The sequence below is a fragment of the Hetaerina americana genome, unplaced genomic scaffold, assembly GCF_022747635.1.
Source record: "Hetaerina americana unplaced genomic scaffold, ioHetAmer1.1.p SCAF_44, whole genome shotgun sequence".
Classification (NCBI taxonomy): Eukaryota; Metazoa; Arthropoda; class Insecta; order Odonata; family Calopterygidae; genus Hetaerina; species Hetaerina americana.
The window spans coordinates 4,466,389-4,491,175 of record NW_027287030.1 but is presented as its reverse complement, the minus strand read 5'-3'; the positions used below and the strand labels follow the sequence as shown (position 1 = coordinate 4,491,175).

General features: G+C 45.2%; 26 non-coding genes and 3 pseudogenes across 26 annotated transcripts; 28 read left to right on the top strand and 1 right to left on the bottom strand.

The window, feature by feature from the left end:
• Nucleotides 1-75: 75 nt before the first annotated feature.
• LOC139692996 (5S ribosomal RNA) lies at nucleotides 76-194 on the top strand. Its single transcript, XR_011701861.1, has one exon. It is a non-coding gene; the product is annotated as a 5S ribosomal RNA (ribosomal RNA).
• Nucleotides 195-583: 389 nt separating this feature from the next.
• LOC139692961 (5S ribosomal RNA) lies at nucleotides 584-702 on the top strand. The gene has a single exon (XR_011701827.1). It is a non-coding gene; the product is annotated as a 5S ribosomal RNA (ribosomal RNA).
• Nucleotides 703-1,091: 389 nt separating this feature from the next.
• LOC139693074 (5S ribosomal RNA) lies at nucleotides 1,092-1,209 on the top strand. The gene has a single exon (XR_011701937.1). It is a non-coding gene; the product is annotated as a 5S ribosomal RNA (ribosomal RNA).
• Nucleotides 1,210-1,598: 389 nt separating this feature from the next.
• Nucleotides 1,599-1,717, top strand: LOC139692960 (5S ribosomal RNA). The gene has a single exon (XR_011701826.1). It is a non-coding gene; the product is annotated as a 5S ribosomal RNA (ribosomal RNA).
• Nucleotides 1,718-2,106: 389 nt separating this feature from the next.
• LOC139692959 (5S ribosomal RNA) lies at nucleotides 2,107-2,225 on the top strand. Its single transcript, XR_011701825.1, has one exon. It is a non-coding gene; the product is annotated as a 5S ribosomal RNA (ribosomal RNA).
• A 389-nt stretch (nucleotides 2,226-2,614) lies between these two features.
• On the top strand, nucleotides 2,615-2,733 carry LOC139692958 (5S ribosomal RNA). The gene has a single exon (XR_011701824.1). It is a non-coding gene; the product is annotated as a 5S ribosomal RNA (ribosomal RNA).
• A 389-nt stretch (nucleotides 2,734-3,122) lies between these two features.
• Nucleotides 3,123-3,241, top strand: LOC139692957 (5S ribosomal RNA). Its single transcript, XR_011701823.1, has one exon. It is a non-coding gene; the product is annotated as a 5S ribosomal RNA (ribosomal RNA).
• Nucleotides 3,242-3,630: 389 nt separating this feature from the next.
• Nucleotides 3,631-3,749, top strand: LOC139692956 (5S ribosomal RNA). The gene has a single exon (XR_011701822.1). It is a non-coding gene; the product is annotated as a 5S ribosomal RNA (ribosomal RNA).
• A 389-nt stretch (nucleotides 3,750-4,138) lies between these two features.
• Nucleotides 4,139-4,257, top strand: LOC139692955 (5S ribosomal RNA). The gene has a single exon (XR_011701821.1). It is a non-coding gene; the product is annotated as a 5S ribosomal RNA (ribosomal RNA).
• A 389-nt stretch (nucleotides 4,258-4,646) lies between these two features.
• On the top strand, nucleotides 4,647-4,765 carry LOC139692953 (5S ribosomal RNA). The gene has a single exon (XR_011701820.1). It is a non-coding gene; the product is annotated as a 5S ribosomal RNA (ribosomal RNA).
• A 389-nt stretch (nucleotides 4,766-5,154) lies between these two features.
• LOC139692952 (5S ribosomal RNA) lies at nucleotides 5,155-5,273 on the top strand. The gene has a single exon (XR_011701819.1). It is a non-coding gene; the product is annotated as a 5S ribosomal RNA (ribosomal RNA).
• A 389-nt stretch (nucleotides 5,274-5,662) lies between these two features.
• LOC139692950 (5S ribosomal RNA) lies at nucleotides 5,663-5,781 on the top strand. The gene has a single exon (XR_011701817.1). It is a non-coding gene; the product is annotated as a 5S ribosomal RNA (ribosomal RNA).
• Nucleotides 5,782-6,170: 389 nt separating this feature from the next.
• LOC139692949 (5S ribosomal RNA) lies at nucleotides 6,171-6,289 on the top strand. The gene has a single exon (XR_011701816.1). It is a non-coding gene; the product is annotated as a 5S ribosomal RNA (ribosomal RNA).
• A 1,593-nt stretch (nucleotides 6,290-7,882) lies between these two features.
• LOC139693085 (5S ribosomal RNA) lies at nucleotides 7,883-7,981 on the top strand (annotated as a pseudogene).
• Nucleotides 7,982-8,380: 399 nt separating this feature from the next.
• Nucleotides 8,381-8,499, top strand: LOC139692948 (5S ribosomal RNA). Its single transcript, XR_011701815.1, has one exon. It is a non-coding gene; the product is annotated as a 5S ribosomal RNA (ribosomal RNA).
• A 389-nt stretch (nucleotides 8,500-8,888) lies between these two features.
• Nucleotides 8,889-9,007, top strand: LOC139692995 (5S ribosomal RNA). Its single transcript, XR_011701860.1, has one exon. It is a non-coding gene; the product is annotated as a 5S ribosomal RNA (ribosomal RNA).
• Nucleotides 9,008-9,396: 389 nt separating this feature from the next.
• Nucleotides 9,397-9,515, top strand: LOC139692947 (5S ribosomal RNA). Its single transcript, XR_011701814.1, has one exon. It is a non-coding gene; the product is annotated as a 5S ribosomal RNA (ribosomal RNA).
• A 389-nt stretch (nucleotides 9,516-9,904) lies between these two features.
• On the top strand, nucleotides 9,905-10,023 carry LOC139692946 (5S ribosomal RNA). The gene has a single exon (XR_011701813.1). It is a non-coding gene; the product is annotated as a 5S ribosomal RNA (ribosomal RNA).
• Nucleotides 10,024-10,412: 389 nt separating this feature from the next.
• On the top strand, nucleotides 10,413-10,531 carry LOC139693125 (5S ribosomal RNA). The gene has a single exon (XR_011701983.1). It is a non-coding gene; the product is annotated as a 5S ribosomal RNA (ribosomal RNA).
• A 389-nt stretch (nucleotides 10,532-10,920) lies between these two features.
• Nucleotides 10,921-11,039, top strand: LOC139692994 (5S ribosomal RNA). The gene has a single exon (XR_011701859.1). It is a non-coding gene; the product is annotated as a 5S ribosomal RNA (ribosomal RNA).
• Nucleotides 11,040-17,042: 6,003 nt separating this feature from the next.
• Nucleotides 17,043-17,141, top strand: LOC139693087 (5S ribosomal RNA; annotated as a pseudogene).
• A 399-nt stretch (nucleotides 17,142-17,540) lies between these two features.
• Nucleotides 17,541-17,659, top strand: LOC139693124 (5S ribosomal RNA). Its single transcript, XR_011701982.1, has one exon. It is a non-coding gene; the product is annotated as a 5S ribosomal RNA (ribosomal RNA).
• Nucleotides 17,660-20,930: 3,271 nt separating this feature from the next.
• Nucleotides 20,931-21,029, top strand: LOC139693084 (5S ribosomal RNA; annotated as a pseudogene).
• A 399-nt stretch (nucleotides 21,030-21,428) lies between these two features.
• LOC139693123 (5S ribosomal RNA) lies at nucleotides 21,429-21,547 on the top strand. The gene has a single exon (XR_011701981.1). It is a non-coding gene; the product is annotated as a 5S ribosomal RNA (ribosomal RNA).
• Nucleotides 21,548-21,936: 389 nt separating this feature from the next.
• Nucleotides 21,937-22,055, top strand: LOC139693045 (5S ribosomal RNA). Its single transcript, XR_011701908.1, has one exon. It is a non-coding gene; the product is annotated as a 5S ribosomal RNA (ribosomal RNA).
• A 388-nt stretch (nucleotides 22,056-22,443) lies between these two features.
• LOC139693122 (5S ribosomal RNA) lies at nucleotides 22,444-22,562 on the top strand. Its single transcript, XR_011701980.1, has one exon. It is a non-coding gene; the product is annotated as a 5S ribosomal RNA (ribosomal RNA).
• Nucleotides 22,563-22,951: 389 nt separating this feature from the next.
• LOC139693121 (5S ribosomal RNA) lies at nucleotides 22,952-23,070 on the top strand. Its single transcript, XR_011701979.1, has one exon. It is a non-coding gene; the product is annotated as a 5S ribosomal RNA (ribosomal RNA).
• A 389-nt stretch (nucleotides 23,071-23,459) lies between these two features.
• On the top strand, nucleotides 23,460-23,578 carry LOC139693119 (5S ribosomal RNA). The gene has a single exon (XR_011701976.1). It is a non-coding gene; the product is annotated as a 5S ribosomal RNA (ribosomal RNA).
• An 808-nt stretch (nucleotides 23,579-24,386) lies between these two features.
• LOC139693118 (5S ribosomal RNA) lies at nucleotides 24,387-24,505 on the bottom strand. Its single transcript, XR_011701975.1, has one exon. It is a non-coding gene; the product is annotated as a 5S ribosomal RNA (ribosomal RNA).
• Between the last annotated feature and the right edge of the window lie 282 nt (nucleotides 24,506-24,787).

Below are 24,787 nucleotides of genomic sequence, written 5' to 3'. Positions count from 1 at the left end.
ACGTCGTGTCGCGTCGTTGCAAGTGTTTGCGGGCTTGATATTGCTAAAATAGTTGACTCGAGAGTGGTTGAAATTGCCAACGGCCATACCACGCTGAATTCACCGGTTCTCGTCCGATCACCGAAGTTAAGCAGCATCGGGCCCGGATAGTACTTGGATGGGTGACCGCCTGGGAACACCGGGTGCCGTTGGCTTTCAATATTTTTTTTCCGAAACGAACGTATTTTGAGGCATTCTCTGATGTTTTAAATTTTTTTCAAATAATTTATTTTGCAATGCCAGACATTGCATGCGTGATTTTGAATTGGTATGTTCCCTTTTGACACCATTCCATTTCATCTAGATGCGACCAGCTCTCTTGGGGCAATGCATTGGTGCTGTAGTAACCCGTATCTCTTCCACATTTATCCAAAGTTCGTTTTGAGATGGCAAATTACCTCCGTCTCCCGCCATCATATAGTATGGTCGTGGACGGCCCGATGTATGCAAGCCGTGGGCAAGAAAATAGACGTCGTGTCGCGTCGTTGCAAGTGTTTGCGGGCTTGATATTGCTAAAATAGTTGACTCGAGAGTGGTGGAAATTGCCAACGGCCATACCACGCTGAATACACCGGTTCTCGTCCGATCACCGAAGTTAAGCAGCATCGGGCCCGGATAGTACTTGGATGGGTGACCGCCTGGGAACACCGGGTGCCGTTGGCTTTCAATATTTTTTTTCCGAAACGAACGTATTTTGAGGCATTCTCTGATGTTTTAAATTTTTTTCAAACAATTTATTTTGCAATGCCAGACATTGCATGCGTGATTTTGAATTGGTATGTTCCCTTTTGACACCATTCCATTTCATCTAGATGCGACCAGCTCTCTTGGGGCAATGCATTGGTGCTGTAGTAACCCGTATCTCTTCCACATTTATCCAAAGTTCGTTTTGAGATGGCAAATTACCTCCGTCTCCCGCCATCATATAGTATGGTCGTGGACGGCCCGATGTATGCAAGCCGTGGGCAAGAAAATAGACGTCGTGTCGCGTCGTTGCAAGTGTTTGCGGGCTTGATATTGCTAAAATAGTTGACTCGAGAGTGTTGGAAAATGCCACGGCCATACCACGCTGAATACACCGGTTCTCGTCCGATCACCGAAGTTAAGCAGCATCGGGCCCGGATAGTACTTGGATGGGTGACCGCCTGGGAACACCGGGTGCCGTTGGCTTTCAATATTTTTTTTCCGAAACGAACGTATTTTGAGGCATTCTCTGATGTTTTTAATTTTTTTCAAATAATTTATTTTGCAATGCCAGACATTGCATGCGTGATTTTGAATTGGTATGTTCCCTTTTGACACCATTCCATTTCATCTAGATGCGACCAGCTCTCTTGGGGCAATGCATTGGTGCTGTAGTAACCCGTATCTCTTCCACATTTATCCAAAGTTCGTTTTGAGATGGCAAATTACCTCCGTCTCCCGCCATCATATAGTATGGTCGTGGACGGCCCGATGTATGCAAGCCGTGGGCAAGAAAATAGACGTCGTGTCGCGTCGTTGCAAGTGTTTGCGGGCTTGATATTGCTAAAATAGTTGACTCGAGAGTGGTGGAAATTGCCAACGGCCATACCACGCTGAATACACCGGTTCTCGTCCGATCACCGAAGTTAAGCAGCATCGGGCCCGGATAGTACTTGGATGGGTGACCGCCTGGGAACACCGGGTGCCGTTGGCTTTCAATATTTTTTTTCCGAAACGAACGTATTTTGAGGCATTCTCTGATGTTTTTAATTTTTTTCAAATAATTTATTTTGCAATGCCAGACATTGCATGCGTGATTTTGAATTGGTATGTTCCCTTTTGACACCATTCCATTTCATCTAGATGCGACCAGCTCTCTTGGGGCAATGCATTGGTGCTGTAGTAACCCGTATCTCTTCCACATTTATCCAAAGTTCGTTTTGAGATGGCAAATTACCTCCGTCTCCCGCCATCATATAGTATGGTCGTGGACGGCCCGATGTATGCAAGCCGTGGGCAAGAAAATAGACGTCGTGTCGCGTCGTTGCAAGTGTTTGCGGGCTTGATATTGCTAAAATAGTTGACTCGAGAGTGGTGGAAATTGCCAACGGCCATACCACGCTGAATACACCGGTTCTCGTCCGATCACCGAAGTTAAGCAGCATCGGGCCCGGATAGTACTTGGATGGGTGACCGCCTGGGAACACCGGGTGCCGTTGGCTTTCAATATTTTTTTTCCGAAACGAACGTATTTTGAGGCATTCTCTGATGTTTTTAATTTTTTTCAAATAATTTATTTTGCAATGCCAGACATTGCATGCGTGATTTTGAATTGGTATGTTCCCTTTTGACACCATTCCATTTCATCTAGATGCGACCAGCTCTCTTGGGGCAATGCATTGGTGCTGTAGTAACCCGTATCTCTTCCACATTTATCCAAAGTTCGTTTTGAGATGGCAAATTACCTCCGTCTCCCGCCATCATATAGTATGGTCGTGGACGGCCCGATGTATGCAAGCCGTGGGCAAGAAAATAGACGTCGTGTCGCGTCGTTGCAAGTGTTTGCGGGCTTGATATTGCTAAAATAGTTGACTCGAGAGTGGTGGAAATTGCCAACGGCCATACCACGCTGAATACACCGGTTCTCGTCCGATCACCGAAGTTAAGCAGCATCGGGCCCGGATAGTACTTGGATGGGTGACCGCCTGGGAACACCGGGTGCCGTTGGCTTTCAATATTTTTTTTCCGAAACGAACGTATTTTGAGGCATTCTCTGATGTTTTTAATTTTTTTCAAATAATTTATTTTGCAATGCCAGACATTGCATGCGTGATTTTGAATTGGTATGTTCCCTTTTGACACCATTCCATTTCATCTAGATGCGACCAGCTCTCTTGGGGCAATGCATTGGTGCTGTAGTAACCCGTATCTCTTCCACATTTATCCAAAGTTCGTTTTGATATGGCAAATTACCTCCGTCTCCCGCCATCATATAGTATGGTCGTGGACGGCCCGATGTATGCAAGCCGTGGGCAAGAAAATAGACGTCGTGTCGCGTCGTTGCAAGTGTTTGCGGGCTTGATATTGCTAAAATAGTTGACTCGAGAGTGGTGGAAATTGCCAACGGCCATACCACGCTGAATACACCGGTTCTCGTCCGATCACCGAAGTTAAGCAGCATCGGGCCCGGATAGTACTTGGATGGGTGACCGCCTGGGAACACCGGGTGCCGTTGGCTTTCAATATTTTTTTTCCGAAACGAACGTATTTTGAGGCATTCTCTGATGTTTTTAATTTTTTTCAAATAATTTATTTTGCAATGCCAGACATTGCATGCGTGATTTTGAATTGGTATGTTCCCTTTTGACACCATTCCATTTCATCTAGATGCGACCAGCTCTCTTGGGGCAATGCATTGGTGCTGTAGTAACCCGTATCTCTTCCACATTTATCCAAAGTTCGTTTTGAGATGGCAAATTACCTCCGTCTCCCGCCATCATATAGTATGGTCGTGGACGGCCCGATGTATGCAAGCCGTGGGCAAGAAAATAGACGTCGTGTCGCGTCGTTGCAAGTGTTTGCGGGCTTGATATTGCTAAAATAGTTGACTCGAGAGTGGTGGAAATTGCCAACGGCCATACCACGCTGAATACACCGGTTCTCGTCCGATCACCGAAGTTAAGCAGCATCGGGCCCGGATAGTACTTGGATGGGTGACCGCCTGGGAACACCGGGTGCCGTTGGCTTTCAATATTTTTTTTCCGAAACGAACGTATTTTGAGGCATTCTCTGATGTTTTAAATTTTTTTCAAATAATTTATTTTGCAATGCCAGACATTGCATGCGTGATTTTGAATTGGTATGTTCCCTTTTGACACCATTCCATTTCATCTAGATGCGACCAGCTCTCTTGGGGCAATGCATTGGTGCTGTAGTAACCCGTATCTCTTCCACATTTATCCAAAGTTCGTTTTGAGATGGCAAATTACCTCCGTCTCCCGCCATCATATAGTATGGTCGTGGACGGCCCGATGTATGCAAGCCGTGGGCAAGAAAATAGACGTCGTGTCGCGTCGTTGCAAGTGTTTGCGGGCTTGATATTGCTAAAATAGTTGACTCGAGAGTGGTGGAAATTGCCAACGGCCATACCACGCTGAATACACCGGTTCTCGTCCGATCACCGAAGTTAAGCAGCATCGGGCCCGGATAGTACTTGGATGGGTGACCGCCTGGGAACACCGGGTGCCGTTGGCTTTCAATATTTTTTTTCCGAAACGAACGTATTTTGAGGCATTCTCTGATGTTTTAAATTTTTTTCAAATAATTTATTTTGCAATGCCAGACATTGCATGCGTGATTTTGAATTGGTATGTTCCCTTTTGACACCATTCCATTTCATCTAGATGCGACCAGCTCTCTTGGGGCAATGCATTGGTGCTGTAGTAACCCGTATCTCTTCCACATTTATCCAAAGTTCGTTTTGAGATGGCAAATTACCTCCGTCTCCCGCCATCATATAGTATGGTCGTGGACGGCCCGATGTATGCAAGCCGTGGGCAAGAAAATAGACGTCGTGTCGCGTCGTTGCAAGTGTTTGCGGGCTTGATATTGCTAAAATAGTTGACTCGAGAGTGTTGGAAAATGCCAACGGCCATACCACGCTGAATACACCGGTTCTCGTCCGATCACCGAAGTTAAGCAGCATCGGGCCCGGATAGTACTTGGATGGGTGACCGCCTGGGAACACCGGGTGCCGTTGGCTTTCAATATTTTTTTTCCGAAACGAACGTATTTTGAGGCATTCTCTGATGTTTTTAATTTTTTTCAAATAATTTATTTTGCAATGCCAGACATTGCATGCGTGATTTTGAATTGGTATGTTCCCTTTTGACACCATTCCATTTCATCTAGATGCGACCAGCTCTCTTGGGGCAATGCATTGGTGCTGTAGTAACCCGTATCTCTTCCACATTTATCCAAAGTTCGTTTTGAGATGGCAAATTACCTCCGTCTCCCGCCATCATATAGTATGGTCGTGGACGGCCCGATGTATGCAAGCCGTGGGCAAGAAAATAGACGTCGTGTCGCGTCGTTGCAAGTGTTTGCGGGCTTGATATTGCTAAAATAGTTGACTCGAGAGTGGTGGAAATTGCCAACGGCCATACCACGCTGAATACACCGGTTCTCGTCCGATCACCGAAGTTAAGCAGCATCGGGCCCGGATAGTACTTGGATGGGTGACCGCCTGGGAACACCGGGTGCCGTTGGCTTTCAATATTTTTTTTCCGAAACGAACGTATTTTGAGGCATTCTCTGATGTTTTTAATTTTTTTCAAATAATTTATTTTGCAATGCCAGACATTGCATGCGTGATTTTGAATTGGTATGTTCCCTTTTGACACCATTCCATTTCATCTAGATGCGACCAGCTCTCTTGGGGCAATGCATTGGTGCTGTAGTAACCCGTATCTCTTCCACATTTATCCAAAGTTCGTTTTGAGATGGCAAATTACCTCCGTCTCCCGCCATCATATAGTATGGTCGTGGACGGCCCGATGTATGCAAGCCGTGGGCAAGAAAATAGACGTCGTGTCGCGTCGTTGCAAGTGTTTGCGGGCTTGATATTGCTAAAATAGTTGACTCGAGAGTGGTGGAAATTGCCAACGGCCATACCACGCTGAATACACCGGTTCTCGTCCGATCACCGAAGTTAAGCAGCATCGGGCCCGGATAGTACTTGGATGGGTGACCGCCTGGGAACACCGGGTGCCGTTGGCTTTCAATATTTTTTTTCCGAAACGAACGTATTTTGAGGCATTCTCTGATGTTTTTAATTTTTTTCAAATAATTTATTTTGCAATGCCAGACATTGCATGCGTGATTTTGAATTGGTATGTTCCCTTTTGACACCATTCCATTTCATCTAGATGCGACCAGCTCTCTTGGGGCAATGCATTGGTGCTGTAGTAACCCGTATCTCTTCCACATTTATCCAAAGTTCGTTTTGAGATGGCAAATTACCTCCGTCTCCCGCCATCATATAGTATGGTCGTGGACGGCCCGATGTATGCAAGCCGTGGGCAAGAAAATAGACGTCGTGTCGCGTCGTTGCAAGTGTTTGCGGGCTTGATATTGCTAAAATAGTTGACTCGAGAGTGGTGGAAATTGCCAACGGCCATACCACGCTGAATACACCGGTTCTCGTCCGATCACCGAAGTTAAGCAGCATCGGGCCCGGATAGTACTTGGATGGGTGACCGCCTGGGAACACCGGGTGCCGTTGGCTTTCAATATTTTTTTTCCGAAACGAACGTATTTTGAGGCATTCTCTGATGTTTTTAATTTTTTTCAAATAATTTATTTTGCAATGCCAGACATTGCATGCGTGATTTTGAATTGGTATGTTCCCTTTTGACACCATTCCATTTCATCTAGATGCGACCAGCTCTCTTGGGGCAATGCATTGGTGCTGTAGTAACCCGTATCTCTTCCACATTTATCCAAAGTTCGTTTTGAGATGGCAAATTACCTCCGTCTCCCGCCATCATATAGTATGGTCGTGGACGGCCCGATGTATGCAAGCCGTGGGCAAGAAAATAGACGTCGTGTCGCGTCGTTGCAAGTGTTTGCGGGCTTGATATTGCTAAAATAGTTGACTCGAGAGTGGTGGAAAATGCCAACGGCCATAATAAACATCCTATCCGACGACTGTCAACATTCAAAAGATCTGCTAAAGGCGGCATGGGGTGCACCAGGGCAGGATAGACTGCTGATGAAAACTATCAGGAAAGTTAAGGACTTAGTAGAAAAGATGCCGAGAGGAGTGACAGCCACCACCAAGTGCCTTTACCGACAACTCAGAAGCGACGACAACCACCGAATCAACATCGAAAAGCACATCCTATCGGTAAATTGGAAGAGAGTGTGGAAGAACATCAACGAAATAGCCATGACCCTAAGGACAAAGAGCGTCCTATTCCTATTCGCAAACTATATAGTGACCACCCAGCAAGTGAAACAAAACATGTATCTAACAAGCAGGAACGAATGCGAATACTGTGACAAAGCCGACACACAAGACCACAGGGTGTTCGAATGCACCATCTCAAGGAGGAGGTGGTGCCTAATAAAAAGAACATTTAGAGAATTAAACACCTTTGGAGAAAAGGAGATAGGAAATAGGAATATGATGATTCTGGATTTCAACATCTTTCCCCGCGTGAAAATGGAAACAATGTGCTGGCTGATTGGACAGCACCTTCTTACGGTACACAAGTGGGTTAAAATAGATATAGAAAGTTGGTGGGAACAAGTGAAAAAAGAGAGCAAAAACCTACCGGGCCGATTACAGCCACATTGGAAGAAAGTAGAACAAATGGTAAAAAAAGAAGTCATGAAAGAATAACAAGTTTAAAGAAAATTGGTCTTGGACTCAATGTAAACTGTCATGTATGCAAGGAAATATATTACCGATAACAAGTATGTGAATAAAGGGAATACGTTCAATAAATAAGAGCAGATAATAATGTAAACAATGTATCATTAATGTTTAACTGTGAAAAAAAGACGCAAAGGGGATGTTTAAAAAAAATTTGACTATTTATAATTGGCTTGATTTCATTGTAATCATTTTGTTCCCTATAAAGGATCTTGTATTGTTAATTCAAGTAAGGAAAATGTTCCCTAAGTTATGTGACGGTGAACACTTTCCGAATGCTTATAGTTCATAAGTGGTTCATACTTATATCATCCTTTGTTTAGAATTGTTCAATTGTGAAAATGTTCAATCTGTGGTCTTATGCACGCTTAAGATGGTGCACATGGTGTTAAATAACTATGTCTGTGAATGGAAATACATGCAATAAAAAAAAAAAAAAAAATACCACGCTGAATACACCGGTTCTCGTCCGATCACCGAAGTTAAGCAGCATCGGGCCCGGATAGTACTTGGATGGGTGACCGCCTGGGAACACCGGGTGCCGTTGGCTTTCAATATTTTTTTTCCGAAACGAACGTATTTTGAGGCATTCTCTGATGTTTTTAATTTTTTTCAAATAATTTATTTTGCAATGCCAGACATTGCATGCGTGATTTTGAATTGGTATGTTCCCTTTTGACACCATTCCATTTCATCTAGATGCGACCAGCTCTCTTGGGGCAATGCATTGGTGCTGTAGTAACCCGTATCTCTTCCACATTTATCCAAAGTTCGTTTTGAGATGGCAAATTACCTCCGTCTCCCGCCATCATATAGTATGGTCGTGGACGGCCCGATGTATGCAAGCCGTGGGCAAGAAAATAGACGTCGTGTCGCGTCGTTGCAAGTGTTTGCGGGCTTGATATTGCTAAAATAGTTGACTCGAGAGTGTTGGAAAATGCCAACGGCCATACCACGCTGAATACACCGGTTCTCGTCCGATCACCGAAGTTAAGCAGCATCGGGCCCGGATAGTACTTGGATGGGTGACCGCCTGGGAACACCGGGTGCCGTTGGCTTTCAATATTTTTTTTCCGAAACGAACGTATTTTGAGGCATTCTCTGATGTTTTAAATTTTTTTCAAATAATTTATTTTGCAATGCCAGACATTGCATGCGTGATTTTGAATTGGTATGTTCCCTTTTGACACCATTCCATTTCATCTAGATGCGACCAGCTCTCTTGGGGCAATGCATTGGTGCTGTAGTAACCCGTATCTCTTCCACATTTATCCAAAGTTCGTTTTGAGATGGCAAATTACCTCCGTCTCCCGCCATCATATAGTATGGTCGTGGACGGCCCGATGTATGCAAGCCGTGGGCAAGAAAATAGACGTCGTGTCGCGTCGTTGCAAGTGTTTGCGGGCTTGATATTGCTAAAATAGTTAACTCGAGAGTGGTGGAAATTGCCAACGGCCATACCACGCTGAATTCACCGGTTCTCGTCCGATCACCGAAGTTAAGCAGCATCGGGCCCGGATAGTACTTGGATGGGTGACCGCCTGGGAACACCGGGTGCCGTTGGCTTTCAATATTTTTTTTCCGAAACGAACGTATTTTGAGGCATTCTCTGATGTTTTTAATTTTTTTCAAATAATTTATTTTGCAATGCCAGACATTGCATGCGTGATTTTGAATTGGTATGTTCCCTTTTGACACCATTCCATTTCATCTAGATGCGACCAGCTCTCTTGGGGCAATGCATTGGTGCTGTAGTAACCCGTATCTCTTCCACATTTATCCAAAGTTCGTTTTGAGATGGCAAATTACCTCCGTCTCCCGCCATCATATAGTATGGTCGTGGACGGCCCGATGTATGCAAGCCGTGGGCAAGAAAATAGACGTCGTGTCGCGTCGTTGCAAGTGTTTGCGGGCTTGATATTGCTAAAATAGTTGACTCGAGAGTGGTGGAAATTGCCAACGGCCATACCACGCTGAATACACCGGTTCTCGTCCGATCACCGAAGTTAAGCAGCATCGGGCCCGGATAGTACTTGGATGGGTGACCGCCTGGGAACACCGGGTGCCGTTGGCTTTCAATATTTTTTTTCCGAAACGAACGTATTTTGAGGCATTCTCTGATGTTTTTAATTTTTTTCAAATAATTTATTTTGCAATGCCAGACATTGCATGCGTGATTTTGAATTGGTATGTTCCCTTTTGACACCATTCCATTTCATCTAGATGCGACCAGCTCTCTTGGGGCAATGCATTGGTGCTGTAGTAACCCGTATCTCTTCCACATTTATCCAAAGTTCGTTTTGAGATGGCAAATTACCTCCGTCTCCCGCCATCATATAGTATGGTCGTGGACGGCCCGATGTATGCAAGCCGTGGGCAAGAAAATAGACGTCGTGTCGCGTCGTTGCAAGTGTTTGCGGGCTTGATATTGCTAAAATAGTTGACTCGAGAGTGTTGGAAAATGCCAACGGCCATACCACGCTGAATACACCGGTTCTCGTCCGATCACCGAAGTTAAGCAGCATCGGGCCCGGATAGTACTTGGATGGGTGACCGCCTGGGAACACCGGGTGCCGTTGGCTTTCAATATTTTTTTTCCGAAACGAACGTATTTTGAGGCATTCTCTGATGTTTTTAATTTTTTTCAAATAATTTATTTTGCAATGCCAGACATTGCATGCGTGATTTTGAATTGGTATGTTCCCTTTTGACACCATTCCATTTCATCTAGATGCGACCAGCTCTCTTGGGGCAATGCATTGGTGCTGTAGTAACCCGTATCTCTTCCACATTTATCCAAAGTTCGTTTTGAGATGGCAAATTACCTCCGTCTCCCGCCATCATATAGTATGGTCGTGGACGGCCCGATGTATGCAAGCCGTGGGCAAGAAAATAGACGTCGTGTCGCGTCGTTGCAAGTGTTTGCGGGCTTGATATTGCTAAAATAGTTGACTCGAGAGTGTTGGAAAATGCCAACGGCCATACCACGCTGAATACACCGGTTCTCGTCCGATCACCGAAGTTAAGCAGCATCGGGCCCGGATAGTACTTGGATGGGTGACCGCCTGGGAACACCGGGTGCCGTTGGCTTTCAATATTTTTTTTCCGAAACGAACGTATTTTGAGGCATTCTCTGATGTTTTAAATTTTTTTCAAATAATTTATTTTGCAATGCCAGACATTGCATGCGTGATTTTGAATTGGTATGTTCCCTTTTGACACCATTCCATTTCATCTAGATGCGACCAGCTCTCTTGGGGCAATGCATTGGTGCTGTAGTAACCCGTATCTCTTCCACATTTATCCAAAGTTCGTTTTGAGATGGCAAATTACCTCCGTCTCCCGCCATCATATAGTATGGTCGTGGACGGCCCGATGTATGCAAGCCGTGGGCAAGAAAATAGACGTCGTGTCGCGTCGTTGCAAGTGTTTGCGGGCTTGATATTGCTAAAATAGTTAACTCGAGAGTGGTGGAAATTGCCAACGGCCATACCACGCTGAATTCACCGGTTCTCGTCCGATCACCGAAGTTAAGCAGCATCGGGCCCGGATAGTACTTGGATGGGTGACCGCCTGGGAACACCGGGTGCCGTTGGCTTTCAATATTTTTTTTCCGAAACGAACGTATTTTGAGGCATTCTCTGATGTTTTTAATTTTTTTCAAATAATTTATTTTGCAATGCCAGACATTGCATGCGTGATTTTGAATTGGTATGTTCCCTTTTGACACCATTCCATTTCATCTAGATGCGACCAGCTCTCTTGGGGCAATGCATTGGTGCTGTAGTAACCCGTATCTCTTCCACATTTATCCAAAGTTCGTTTTGAGATGGCAAATTACCTCCGTCTCCCGCCATCATATAGTATGGTCGTGGACGGCCCGATGTATGCAAGCCGTGGGCAAGAAAATAGACGTCGTGTCGCGTCGTTGCAAGTGTTTGCGGGCTTGATATTGCTAAAATAGTTGACTCTAGAGTGGTGGAAATTGCCAACGGCCGTGAGGACGTGTCTGTGTTCCGGTTCTGTGTGTGCGTTTCCCCGGCGTTCGAGGCTTCGATCGCCGGGAGGGGTGAAACTCGCTGCCTCCCCTAGTGCTTGTGGCGGAGAAGTTTTTTTTGTGGTGGAGTTTTCCCCTTTTTTCTTTATCAGGCCTGTTTAGGGCTTGAGGTGCGTGATTGGTTCTTTTCTTTCCTTGTTAAGGTAGTAAATTAGAATGCCTTACGATAGGAAGGCCACGCTAATTATAAGTCTCAATGACTTAAAAGAAAGCGCTAAGGCCCTAGAGGTCCATCGATTCATCGGTGTCGAGCTCGGGCTAAAATTGGAAGATTTGGTGGCTATTCAGTTTGGAATTACTAGGAAAACAGTTTATGTTAAGGTGATAAATGAAGAATTAGTGGAAAAAATTTTGCGGTCGAAAGGGGGGCCCATCGACTTTCCTTCAGAAGCCGATAAGCGGGGAACGGCGACCTTGGAGTCGGCCTCTAGCAGGGCAACCTTTGTTAAGGTGGTCTCACTCCCGCCTGAAGTCCCCAGATTTGAGGTGGAAATGGCCCTCGGAAAATACGGCAAGGTGGTCTCCCACACGGACAACCAGTGGATTGGGCAGGGTCTGTACAAAATCAGTACAGGTACCCGAACAGTCAAGATGTACATTAAGAGCCCCATACCATCATATATCCCTATCGCCGGGTTTAGAGCTGTAATACACTACGACGGGCAAAAGCAAACCTGTTCCAGGTGTGGGAGTGAGGAGCACCTTAGAGTCAAATGCACAATGATGAAGACGAGTACGGCTTATGCGGATGCATTGCGGGGAAAGAAGTCAAACACGGAGGAGGAAATTCCGCTGGTGCCAATTCCGGAGGAAGATAATGGTACTGATGCAATCGGGGAGAATACAGGGGCAGAGGATTCTTTAGAAGGTGAAAAGCGGCGAGGAACTACGCGAGCCCCCCCGACCAGCGAAGATGATGACTCGGGCAGTGACGGACCGGCAGAGGCCAACGGAATCGGGCGTAAGCGGAGGAAGGGGTCAAGGAACAGGGGGCGGGGTAAAAGGATTTCGACTTCCGTTACCCTTAGCAATTTAATGGAGGCCACCGGCGCGGAAGGGGAAGCTTGCAACGGGGAACGAGGGGAGAGGGGGAACAGCGAGGCCGGGACTAAGGAGATGGACATTCAGGAGGAGGGGCGAGAAGGAAGTGTGGAAATGCTGGCAGACAAGCTGAGCAATAAAAAAATGGAATGGTTGGTGGGGCATAGTGAATCGGAGCCGGGTCGGGGGAGAGAGAGTGGGGGCAGCCGGGCCTCCGTTGACGCCCCGGGAGGGGAAGTGGCCCCGGGGCTGATTGGCGCGGTGGCGTCGAATGGGGGGGTGGTGGCGGTTTTGGCGGGCGGGACCAGGCAGAAAGAAGGTGAAATGGCAGTGGACCACGGTCTGCAGGGGGCGGAGGCTGAAGCGAGCGGTGACTTCACAGTGGTCGACCGGCGGGCCAGGAGGGTAAAGGAAATCGGAAAGAAGAAAGAGGTGTTGCGCGGCAGCGTCACTGCGGGTGAGCATGGAGAAGAGGCTCGGGGCAGCGCCAGTGAGAGCAGTGTTGCGGACGACCTTGAGGAGAGCACCAGCCGATTCTGGAGGGGGTGCAAAAAGGTGGCGGCGGAGCAAAAGCGGACAAAATGGCCTAGCGGCGACTGCGGCAGTGCTGGACCACGTCCGGCATTGGAGGACTGGGCCGAAAAGTTTGCGTATGTTAAAGAAGGTAAATTTAAAATCACGAATAGGGAATCGAATAATTTGGAAACGGAAAAGCCGCTTTCACCTAAAGCAAATATATAGATTGGAATACCTCCCTACCGAATATCCTTTGAACACCGAAATGGACACAAAACTAAAAATAGGCACGCTAAATGTGTGTGGGATCAGAAGCAAGGAAAGGATAGAAAGAGTTTTTGACCTTTTTCAAAAAGAAGGTCTGGACATCCTTTTGTTGCAAGAGGTCACGGGAAGCGCATATTGGGACTCAGGGCCTGCGCAGATATATATGAATACTATAGAACAGGAAAGAGGCACCGCCATATTGTTAAAAAAAAGCATTATCCCACAAAAGATTACAATGTTACCATCTGGGAGGGCGATGGCCATGTACGTACTCGGAATAAAGATAATCAATGTGTACGGCCCGGCCGGCACTAGGAAATTACAGGAAAGGAGGGAATTCTACACGAGGGACCTCCTCCCCCTTTTGAACGGGTTTCAAGGAATGGCACTCCTAGGCGGGGATTTTAATGCAATAATAGACGAAAAAGACAGCCAAAATAACCGAGAAGGATCAGGGAAATACCCAATATGCGGCCCCCTTAAAGCAATTATAAATAACCTCAGGGCAGTTGACGTAGTAAAACTATCCAACGGCAATGACATCCTCCCGTACACCATTTACAGGGAAAACTGGGCAACCCGGCAGGACCGTTTCTATGCATCCCTCGACATGAAGACCCGTATATCGTCCTATTCGGTGCTTCCAGTAACATGCTCCGATCACTGCGCGGTCCTGATCTCCGTCAAAGGATCCCCGAACAGAACGGGGCCAAAGGCAAGGGCAAAGGAATGGAGGTTGAATACTGAGCTGTTTCACGAACAAGACACCAAAGAAATACTGAGGGAGAACATCCAACTGTGGGTAAAAAAGTGGAGTGGAATGGACCCAATTAAAAGATGGGAGATGACGAAAGTCCATATTAGAAGGCTCTTTGCACATTTGCAAAGAATAAGAGCGGAAGAAACAAGAGAAACCATGCTCTTTTATAGGGAAGCGCTCCAAGAAAGTTTAAAATCTAGGAATAAGGGAAGGAGCAACTGGGAAGAAACTAAAGAACTGAAGAGGAAAATTTTTAGTATTGAACAGCAAAGGGCAAAAATACAATCTTGGCAAAAAAGCAAACTATCCCTGCCAGAGGAAGAGGCCTCTGTTTATTACCTGGGGAGAAGATTAAAGGAGTGCAGAAATAATATATTAAACAACGGAATATTTAATGAAAACGGAAGTAGAATAGAGGAGGAAAGTGAAATGATAGACCATGTATACAACCACTTTGTGGCTCTCCTGTCAGGAAATAACACCACACGAAAGGGTAAGTCACCAGACTCCACGCCACTCCCGACACTCCCAGTGGAAATGGCAGAGAGAATGGCGGAAATATACACGAGAGAGGAGTGTGAGGACGCCCTGAGATGGCTCCCCAAGGGGAGGTCTCCTGGTCCCGACGGAATTCCTTACGAATTCTATGAAGAATTTTGGAAAGATCTGAAAGATATACTGATTCCAGCATTTGAGTCCATTTTCAAAAAAAATATTCTCGCCAAGACCCAAAGTGAGGGAAAAATAGTACTCGTACCGAAAAAGAAAGAACCGAGAGTAATAAATGACTACAGACCTATCACACTCCTGAATGCCGATTATAAAATAATGGCGAAAATCGTGAAAACTAGGCTGAGTGAAGGCCTAGCGACGATAATCGGCCCTGACGAACACATAGTAGGGCAGGGAAAAAATATAATATCAGCACTGACGACCATCAGGGACGTGATAGCGAGCCACGATCATAGGCGGGACGAAGGTCTCAAACTAATAGCGGTTGATCTGGACAAGGCATTTGATAGAGTGGAAGTCTATCACGTACTTGACACCTTGAAAGAGATGGGCTTCCCGGAAATATTCTTGGAAAATATTAAAATGTTCACGAAAAACATCAGTTCAAGAGTAAAATTGAGCGCGGGGGTAGAAACAAGGCCGTTTCCTGTAACAAGATCCATTAGACAAGGATGTCCACTATCAATGATTCTCTTTTCAGTAACACTGGAGCCCCTATTACACCGTCTCCGCAGGATTCTGAAAGGTATCCCTGTGGGGAACGAAAAAATAACCGCGGTAGCGTACGCGGACGATATAACGATCTTCGCCAAAGACCAAACGGAGGTTGACATAATCGAGAAATCGCTAAAAGAATATGAAAACGAAAGCGGGCAAAAGGTGAATGTGGAAAAAACGAAGGCCATGCTAATAAAAGACGTCGACTTCACTGGTACTGGTAAATGGAAAGAGGTAACTTCAGTAGACATCCTCGGAATACCATGGAGAAGAACGTTGACGGACACAACTATCGCAGCATGGGAAAAGACAACGTCAACGATCAAAGGAACTATTGCACAATTGAGAGATAGAAACCTCAATATTTACCAGAAAGTCCTTGCGATCAATGCATTAATATATTCCAAGGCCTGGTTCACTGCACAAATCCTTCCGTTGCCAGATAAAAATGGGGCCGTAATGACCAAAATAGCAATGCAATATCTGTGGAGTGGGCAACTGCTAAGGGTGGCAAAGAGCCAGACCTGTCTCCCCAAGGGCAAAGGAGGCCTAGGGATGATTGATGTGCGGGACAAGGCCATTGCCCTCTACGCAAAAACAGTAATTAACACCTTAACTGGCGACTGTCAACAGTCAAAACATCTATTAAAGGTGGCATTGGATGCACCTAGGCAAGATAGAATTATGACAAAAACTATCAGGACAGTTAAAGACATAGTAGAAAAGATGTCGAGAGAAACGAGAGCAACCACAAAGTCCATCTACAGAATACTGAGAAACGACGACTATTGTCAAATCAATATAGAAAAACACATCGTATCAGTAAACTGGAAGAGAGTCTGGAGAAATATCAACAAAAACAGCATGAACTTAAGGACAAAGAGCGCCTTTTTTCTATTTGCTAACTACATAGTAACAACCCAACAAATCAAAAAAAACCTAAAGCTGTCCGGGAACAACGAATGCGAACACTGCGATGCAGCCGACACGCAAGACCACAGGGTGTTTGAATGCAACATATCAAGACAAAGATGGGGCCTAATAAAAAAAGCTTTTAGAGTATTCAATACATTCGGAGAAAAGAATATAGGTAATAGGAATATAATGCTAATGGACTTCAACCTCTTCCCCAGCGGAAAAATGGAAATTATGTGCTGGCTAATAGGACAACATCTACTGACGGTAAACAAGTGGGTGGAAATAGATATGGGAACTTGGTGGGAGAACGTTAAAAAAGAAAGTAAGAACTTAGAAAAACGGCTACAACCATATTGGAAAATAGTAGAACAACTGGTCACAGAAGAAGGCACGGTGGAAAGTCCGGGGTAAAAAAAGAGGGAATGTTATTGAAGTAATGTATCGACGTATATGGGAAGTAATATAATACTCATAAATGTACCAAACAAAAAAAAAAAAAATTTTAAATGTAAATATAATGTCCTAAAGTAAATGTAATAAATATACCCATATATGTGTATTTATAAATAAATAGGAATAAAGTTTTACTGCTTACCAAAGCCTAGTTTGGGCAGTTAAGATTTTGAACTGCTTTCAAAGGATGTAACTGCCTGTGTGCCATTGTAACATTTTGATGTAAAATGTAAAAAACTATTATTTTCCATTATTTAAAAAAAAAAAACAATTAATGTATTATTCTATTGACTGTAAAGCACACAACCATGTAATGCAATGTTGGGGCTAGTGCCCTAGAAATAAAGTTATAAAAAAAAATACCACGCTGAATTCACCGGTTCTCGTCCGATCACCGAAGTTAAGCAGCATCGGGCCCGGATAGTACTTGGATGGGTGACCGCCTGGGAACACCGGGTGCCGTTGGCTTTCAATATTTTTTTTCCGAAACGAACGTATTTTGAGGCATTCTCTGATGTTTTTAATTTTTTTCAAATAATTTATTTTGCAATGCCAGACATTGCATGCGTGATTTTGAATTGGTATGTTCCCTTTTGACACCATTCCATTTCATCTAGATGCGACCAGCTCTCTTGGGGCAATGCATTGGTGCTGTAGTAACCCGTATCTCTTCCACATTTATCCAAAGTTCGTTTTGAGATGGCAAATTACCTCCGTCTCCCGCCATCATATAGTATGGTCGTGGACGGCCCGATGTATGCAAGCCGTGGGCAAGAAAATAGACGTCGTGTCGCGTCGTTGCAAGTGTTTGCGGGCTTGATATTGCTAAAATAGTTGACTCGAGAGTGGTGGAAATTGCCAACGGCCATACCACGCTGAATACACCGGTTCTCGTCCGATCACCGAAGTTAAGCAGCATCGGGCCCGGATAGTACTTGGATGGGTGACCGCCTGGGAACACCGGGTGCCGTTGGCTTTCAATATTTTTTTTCCGAAACGAACGTATTTTGAGGCATTCTCTGATGTTTTTAATTTTTTTCAAATAATTTATTTTGCAATGCCAGACATTGCATGCGTGATTTTGAATTGGTATGTTCCCTTTTGACACCATTCCATTTCATCTAGATGCGACCAGCTCTCTTGGGGCAATGCATTGGTGCTGTAGTAACCCGTATCTCTTCCACATTTATCCAAAGTTCGTTTTGAGATGGCAAATTACCTCCGTCTCCCGCCATCATATAGTATGGTCGTGGACGGCCCGATGTATGCAAGCCGTGGGCAAGAAAATAGACGTCGTGTCGCGTCGTTGCAAGTGTTTGCGGGCTTGATATTGCTAAAATAGTTGACTCGAGAGTGGTGGAAATTGCCAACGGCCGAAACCATGGCTTTTTACAGAGAAGCGCTCGAGGAGAGCCTAAAGACGAGAGAAAGGGAACGGAGCAACTGGGGGGAGATAAAAGAACTAAAAAGGAAAATCTTCGGAATGGAAGAGGAAAGGGCGAAAATATCAACATGGCACAGAAGCAAAATATGTTTGCCAGAAGAACATGCCTCGGTGTATTATCTGGGGAGGAGGTTAAAGGATTGCGCCAACAACTTACTCAAAAACGGCATTTTGAACGAGAACGGAACGAGGTTAAAAGAAGAGAGAGAAATCATAGAGCATGTATGCCACCATTTTGAGACTCTCCTTTCTGGGGAGGACACATCACTCAAGGAAGAGACAGAAAATCTCACGCCACTCCCCCAACTGCCAGTGGAGGTGGCAGAGAGGATGGCGGAAAGAATCACAAGGGAGGAGTGCGAGGATGCTATGAGATGGCTCCCCAAGGGGAGGTCCCCGGGTACCGACGGTATCCCTTTTGAATTCTACGTTGAATTCTGGGAAGAGCTGAAGGATTTAATCATTCCAGCGATAGAGAACATCCTCCAAAATGGCACCCTCACCACGACCCAAAGAGAGGGGAAAATTGTCCTAGTGCCGAAAAGAAAAGAGCCAAGGAGCCTAAATGACTACAGACCCATCACCCTCCTCAACGCCGATTACAAGGTAGTAGCTAAAATCGTTAAAACCAGACTCAACGAAGCCGTGGAAAAGATAATCGGGCCAGACCAACACATAGTAGGAAAGGGGAGGAACATTGTAACGGCGCTGACAACGATCAGAGACGCAATCGCGAGCCACGAGAGCAGGCAGGGCGCGGGCCTTAAACTGGTAGCGGTAGATATTGAGAAGGCTTTCGACAGGGTGAACATAAACCACGTATTGAACACATTAAAGAGGATGGGATTCCCCGAAAAGTTTTTGAATACAATAAAAATGTTCACGAACAACATCACGTCGAAAGTAAAATTGAGCGCGGGGGCCGAAACAAAGTCGTTCCCCGTGAGAAGATCAATCAGACAAGGCTGTCCGCTTTCGATGCTTCTGTTCTCTATATCACTGGAGCCCCTGCTACATAGTCTTCGCAGAAACATTAAAGGAATCCCGGCGGGGAACGGAAAAGTGTCCGCGGTGGCTTATGCGGACGACGTAACGATCTTCGCCCAAGATCAAGCGGAAATTCATGTAATAGGGAAATCATTAAAGGAATATGAGGAGGAAAGCGGGCAAAAAGTAAACATGGAAAAGACAAAGGCCTTGACAATAAAAGACGCCGACTTCACCGCGACCAGTGAATGGAAAGAGGTGACCTCGATGGACATTCTGGGCATTCCATGGAGTAGGACTTCCACGGAGACGACAAACGCAGTATGGGAAAAGGCAACGAGAATGATAAAAGGAACATTAGCGCAATTGAGAGACAGGGACCTAAACATACATCAGAAAGTCCTTGCGATAAACGCATTGTTATTATCCAAGGCATGGTACGCCGCACTGATTTTCCCGTTGCCAGAAAAACATGGGGCTCTATTGACGAAAATAGCAACGCAATACCTTTGGGGAGGGCATTTGCTAAGAGTAGCAAAGAGCCAGGCCTGTCTACCCAAGGGGAAGGGGGGCCTAGGGCTGATCGACGTGCGGGACAAAGCCCTGGCACTCTATGCAAAGACAGTAATAAACATCCTATCCGACGACTGTCAACATTCAAAAGATCTGCTAAAGGCGGCATGGGGTGCACCAGGGCAGGATAGACTGCTGATGAAAACTATCAGGAAAGTTAAGGACTTAGTAGAAAAGATGCCGAGAGGAGTGACAGCCACCACCAAGTGCCTTTACCGACAACTCAGAAGCGACGACAACCACCGAATCAACATCGAAAAGCACATCCTATCGGTAAATTGGAAGAGAGTGTGGAAGAACATCAACGAAATAGCCATGACCCTAAGGACAAAGAGCGTCCTATTCCTATTCGCAAACTATATAGTGACCACCCAGCAAGTGAAACAAAACATGTATCTAACAAGCAGGAACGAATGCGAATACTGTGACAAAGCCGACACACAAGACCACAGGGTGTTCGAATGCACCATCTCAAGGAGGAGGTGGTGCCTAATAAAAAGAACATTTAGAGAATTAAACACCTTTGGAGAAAAGGAGATAGGAAATAGGAATATGATGATTCTGGATTTCAACATCTTTCCCCGCGTGAAAATGGAAACAATGTGCTGGCTGATTGGACAGCACCTTCTTACGGTACACAAGTGGGTTAAAATAGATATAGAAAGTTGGTGGGAACAAGTGAAAAAAGAGAGCAAAAACCTACCGGGCCGATTACAGCCATATTGGAAGAAAGTAGAACAAATGGTAAAAAAAGAAGTCATGAAAGAATAACAAGTTTAAAGAAAATTGGTCTTGGACTCAATGTAAACTGTCATGTATGCAAGGAAATATATTACCGATAACAAGTATGTGAATAAAGGGAATACGTTCAATAAATAAGAGCAGATAATAATGTAAACAATGTATCATTAATGTTTAACTGTGAAAAAAAGACGCAAAGGGGATGTTTAAAAAAAATTTGACTATTTATAATTGGCTTGATTTCATTGTAATCATTTTGTTCCCTATAAAGGATCTTGTATTGTTAATTCAAGTAAGGAAAATGTTCCCTAAGTTATGTGACGGTGAACACTTTCCGAATGCTTATAGTTCATAAGTGGTTCATACTTATATCATCCTTTGTTTAGAATTGTTCAATTGTGAAAATGTTCAATCTGTGGTCTTATGCACGCTTAAGATGGTGCACATGGTGTTAAATAACTATGTCTGTGAATGGAAATACATGCAATAAAAAAAAAAAAAAATACCACGCTGAATACACCGGTTCTCGTCCGATCACCGAAGTTAAGCAGCATCGGGCCCGGATAGTACTTGGATGGGTGACCGCCTGGGAACACCGGGTGCCGTTGGCTTTCAATATTTTTTTTCCGAAACGAACGTATTTTGAGGCATTCTCTGATGTTTTTAATTTTTTTCAAATAATTTATTTTGCAATGCCAGACATTGCATGCGTGATTTTGAATTGGTATGTTCCCTTTTGACACCATTCCATTTCATCTAGATGCGACCAGCTCTCTTGGGGCAATGCATTGGTGCTGTAGTAACCCGTATCTCTTCCACATTTATCCAAAGTTCGTTTTGAGATGGCAAATTACCTCCGTCTCCCGCCATCATATAGTATGGTCGTGGACGGCCCGATGTATGCAAGCCGTGGGCAAGAAAATAGACGTCGTGTCGCGTCGTTGCAAGTGTTTGCGGGCTTGATATTGCTAAAATAGTTGACTCGAGAGTGGTGGAAATTGCCAACGGCCATACCACGCTGAATACACCGGTTCTCGTCCGATCACCGAAGTTAAGCAGCATCGGGCCCGGATAGTACTTGGATGGGTGACCGCCTGGGAACACCGGGTGCCGTTGGCTTTCAATATTTTTTTTCCGAAACGAACGTATTTTGAGGCATTCTCTGATGTTTTTAATTTTTTTCAAATAATTTATTTTGCAATGCCAGACATTGCATGCGTGATTTTGAATTGGTATGTTCCCTTTTGACACCATTCCATTTCATCTAGATGCGACCAGCTCTCTTGGGGCAATGCATTGGTGCTGTAGTAACCCGTATCTCTTCCACATTTATCCAAAGTTCGTTTTGAGATGGCAAATTACCTCCGTCTCCCGCCATCATATAGTATGGTCGTGGACGGCCCGATGTATGCAAGCCGTGGGCAAGAAAATAGACGTCGTGTCGCGTCGTTGCAAGTGTTTGCGGGCTTGATATTGCTAAAATAGTTGACTCGAGAGTGGTGGAAATTGCCAACGGGCATACCACGCTGAATACACCGGTTTTCGTCCGATCACCGAAGTTAAGCAGCATCGGGCCCGGATAGTACTTGGATGGGTGACCGCCTGGGAACACCGGGTGCCGTTGGCTTTCAATATTTTTTTCCGAAACGAACGTATTTTGAGGCATTCTCTGATGTTTTTAATTTTTTTCAAATAATTTATTTTGCAATGCCAGACATTGCATGCGTGATTTTGAATTGGTATGTTCCCTTTTGACACCATTCCATTTCATCTAGATGCGACCAGCTCTCTTGGGGCAATGCATTGGTGCTGTAGTAACCCGTATCTCTTCCACATTTATCCAAAGTTCGTTTTGAGATGGCAAATTACCTCCGTCTCCCGCCATCATATAGTATGGTCGTGGACGGCCCGATGTATGCAAGCCGTGGGCAAGAAAATAGACGTCGTGTCGCGTCGTTGCAAGGGTTTGCGGGCTTGATATTGCTAAAATAGTTGACTCGAGAGTGGTGGAAATTGCCAACGGCCATACCACGCTGAATACACCGGTTCTCGTCCGATCACCGAAGTTAAGCAGCATCGGGCCCGGATAGTACTTGGATGGGTGACCGCCTGGGAACACCGGGTGCCGTTGGCTTTCAATATTTTTTTTCCGAAACGAACGTATTTTGAGGCATTCTCTGATGTTTTTAATTTTTTTCAAATAATTTATTTTGCAATGCCAGACATTGCATGCGTGATTTTGAATTGGTATGTTCCCTTTTGACACCATTCCATTTCATCTAGATGCGACCAGCTCTCTTGGGGCAATGCATTGGTGCTGTAGTAACCCGTATCTCTTCCACATTTATCCAAAGTTCGTTTTGAGATGGCAAATTACCTCCGTCTCCCGCCATCATATAGTATGGTCGTGGACGGCCCGATGTATGCAAGCCGTGGGCAAGAAAATAGACGTCGTGTCGCGTCGTTGCAAGTGTTTGCGGGCTTGATATTGCTAAAATAGTTGACTCGAGAGTGGTGGAAATTGCCAACGGCCATACCACGCTGAATACACCGGTTCTCGTCCGATCACCGAAGTTAAGCAGCATCGGGCCCGGATAGTACTTGGATGGGTGACCGCCTGGGAACACCGGGTGCCGTTGGCTTTCAATATTTTTTTTCCGAAACGAACGTATTTTGAGGCATTCTCTGATGTTTTTAATTTTTTTCAAATAATTTATTTTGCAATGCCAGACATTGCATGCGTGATTTTGAATTGGTATGTTCCCTTTTGACACCATTCCATTTCATCTAGATGCGACCAGCTCTCTTGGGGCAATGCATTGGTGCTGTAGTAACCCGTATCTCTTCCACATTTATCCAAAGTTCGTTTTGAGATGGCAAATTACCTCCGTCTCCCGCCATCATATAGTATGGTCGTGGACGGCCCGATGTATGCAAGCCGTGGGCAAGAAAATAGACGTCGTGTCGCGTCGTTGCAAGTGTTTGCGGGCTTGATATTGCTAAAATAGTTGACTCGAGAGTGGTGGAAATTGCCAACGGCCATACCACGCTGAATACACCGGTTCTCGTCCGATCACCGAAGTTAAGCAGCATCGGGCCCGGATAGTACTTGGATGGGTGACCGCCTGGGAACACCGGGTGCCGTTGGCTTTCAATATTTTTTTTCCGAAACGAACGTATTTTGAGGCATTCTCTGATGTTTTTAATTTTTTTCAAATAATTTATTTTGCAATGCCAGACATTGCATGCGTGATTTTGAATTGGTATGTTCCCTTTTGACACCATTCCATTTCATCTAGATGCGACCAGCTCTCTTGGGGCAATGCATTGGTGCTGTAGTAACCCGTATCTCTTCCACATTTATCCAAAGTTCGTTTTGAGATGGCAAATTACCTCCGTCTCCCGCCATCATATAGTATGGTCGTGGACGGCCCGATGTATGCAAGCCGTGGGCAAGAAAATAGACGTCGTGTCGCGTCGTTGCAAGTGTTTGCGGGCTTGATATTGCTAAAATAGTTGACTCGAGAGTGGTGGAAATTGCCAACGGCCAGCGTGGTATGGCCGTTGGCAATTTCAACCACTCTCGAGTCAACTATTTTAGCAATATCAAGCCCGCAAACACTTGCAACGACGCGACACGACGTCTATTTTCTTGCCCACGGCTTGCATACATCGGGCCGTCCACGACCATACTATATGATGGCGGGAGACGGAGGTAATTTGCCATCTCAAAACGAACTTTGGATAAATGTGGAAGAGATACGGGTTACTACAGCACCAATGCATTGCCCCAAGAGAGCTGGTCGCATCTAGATGAAATGGAATGGTGTCAAAAGGGAACATACCAATTCAAAATCACGCATGCAATGTCTGGCATTGCAAAATAAATTATTTGAAAAAAATTTAAAACATCAGAGAATGCCTCAAAATACGTTCGTTTCGGAAAAAAAATATTGAAAGCCAACGGCACCCGGTGTTCCCAGGCGGTCACCCATCCAAGTACTATCCGGGCCCGATGCTGCTTAACTTCGGTGATCGGACGAGAACCGGTGTATTCAGCGTGGTATGGCCGTTGGCAATTTCCACCACTCTCGAGTCAACTATTTTAGCAATATCAAGCCCGCAAACACTTGCAACGACGCGACACGACGTCTATTTTCTTGCCCACGGCTTGCATACATCGGGCCGTCCACGACCATACTATATGATGGCGGGAGACGGAGGTAATTTGCCATCTCAAAACGAACTTTGGATAAATGTGGAAGAGATACGGGTTACTACAGCACCAATGCATTGCCCCAAGAGAGCTGGTCGCATCTAGATGAAATGGAATGGTGTCAAAAGGGAACATACCAATTC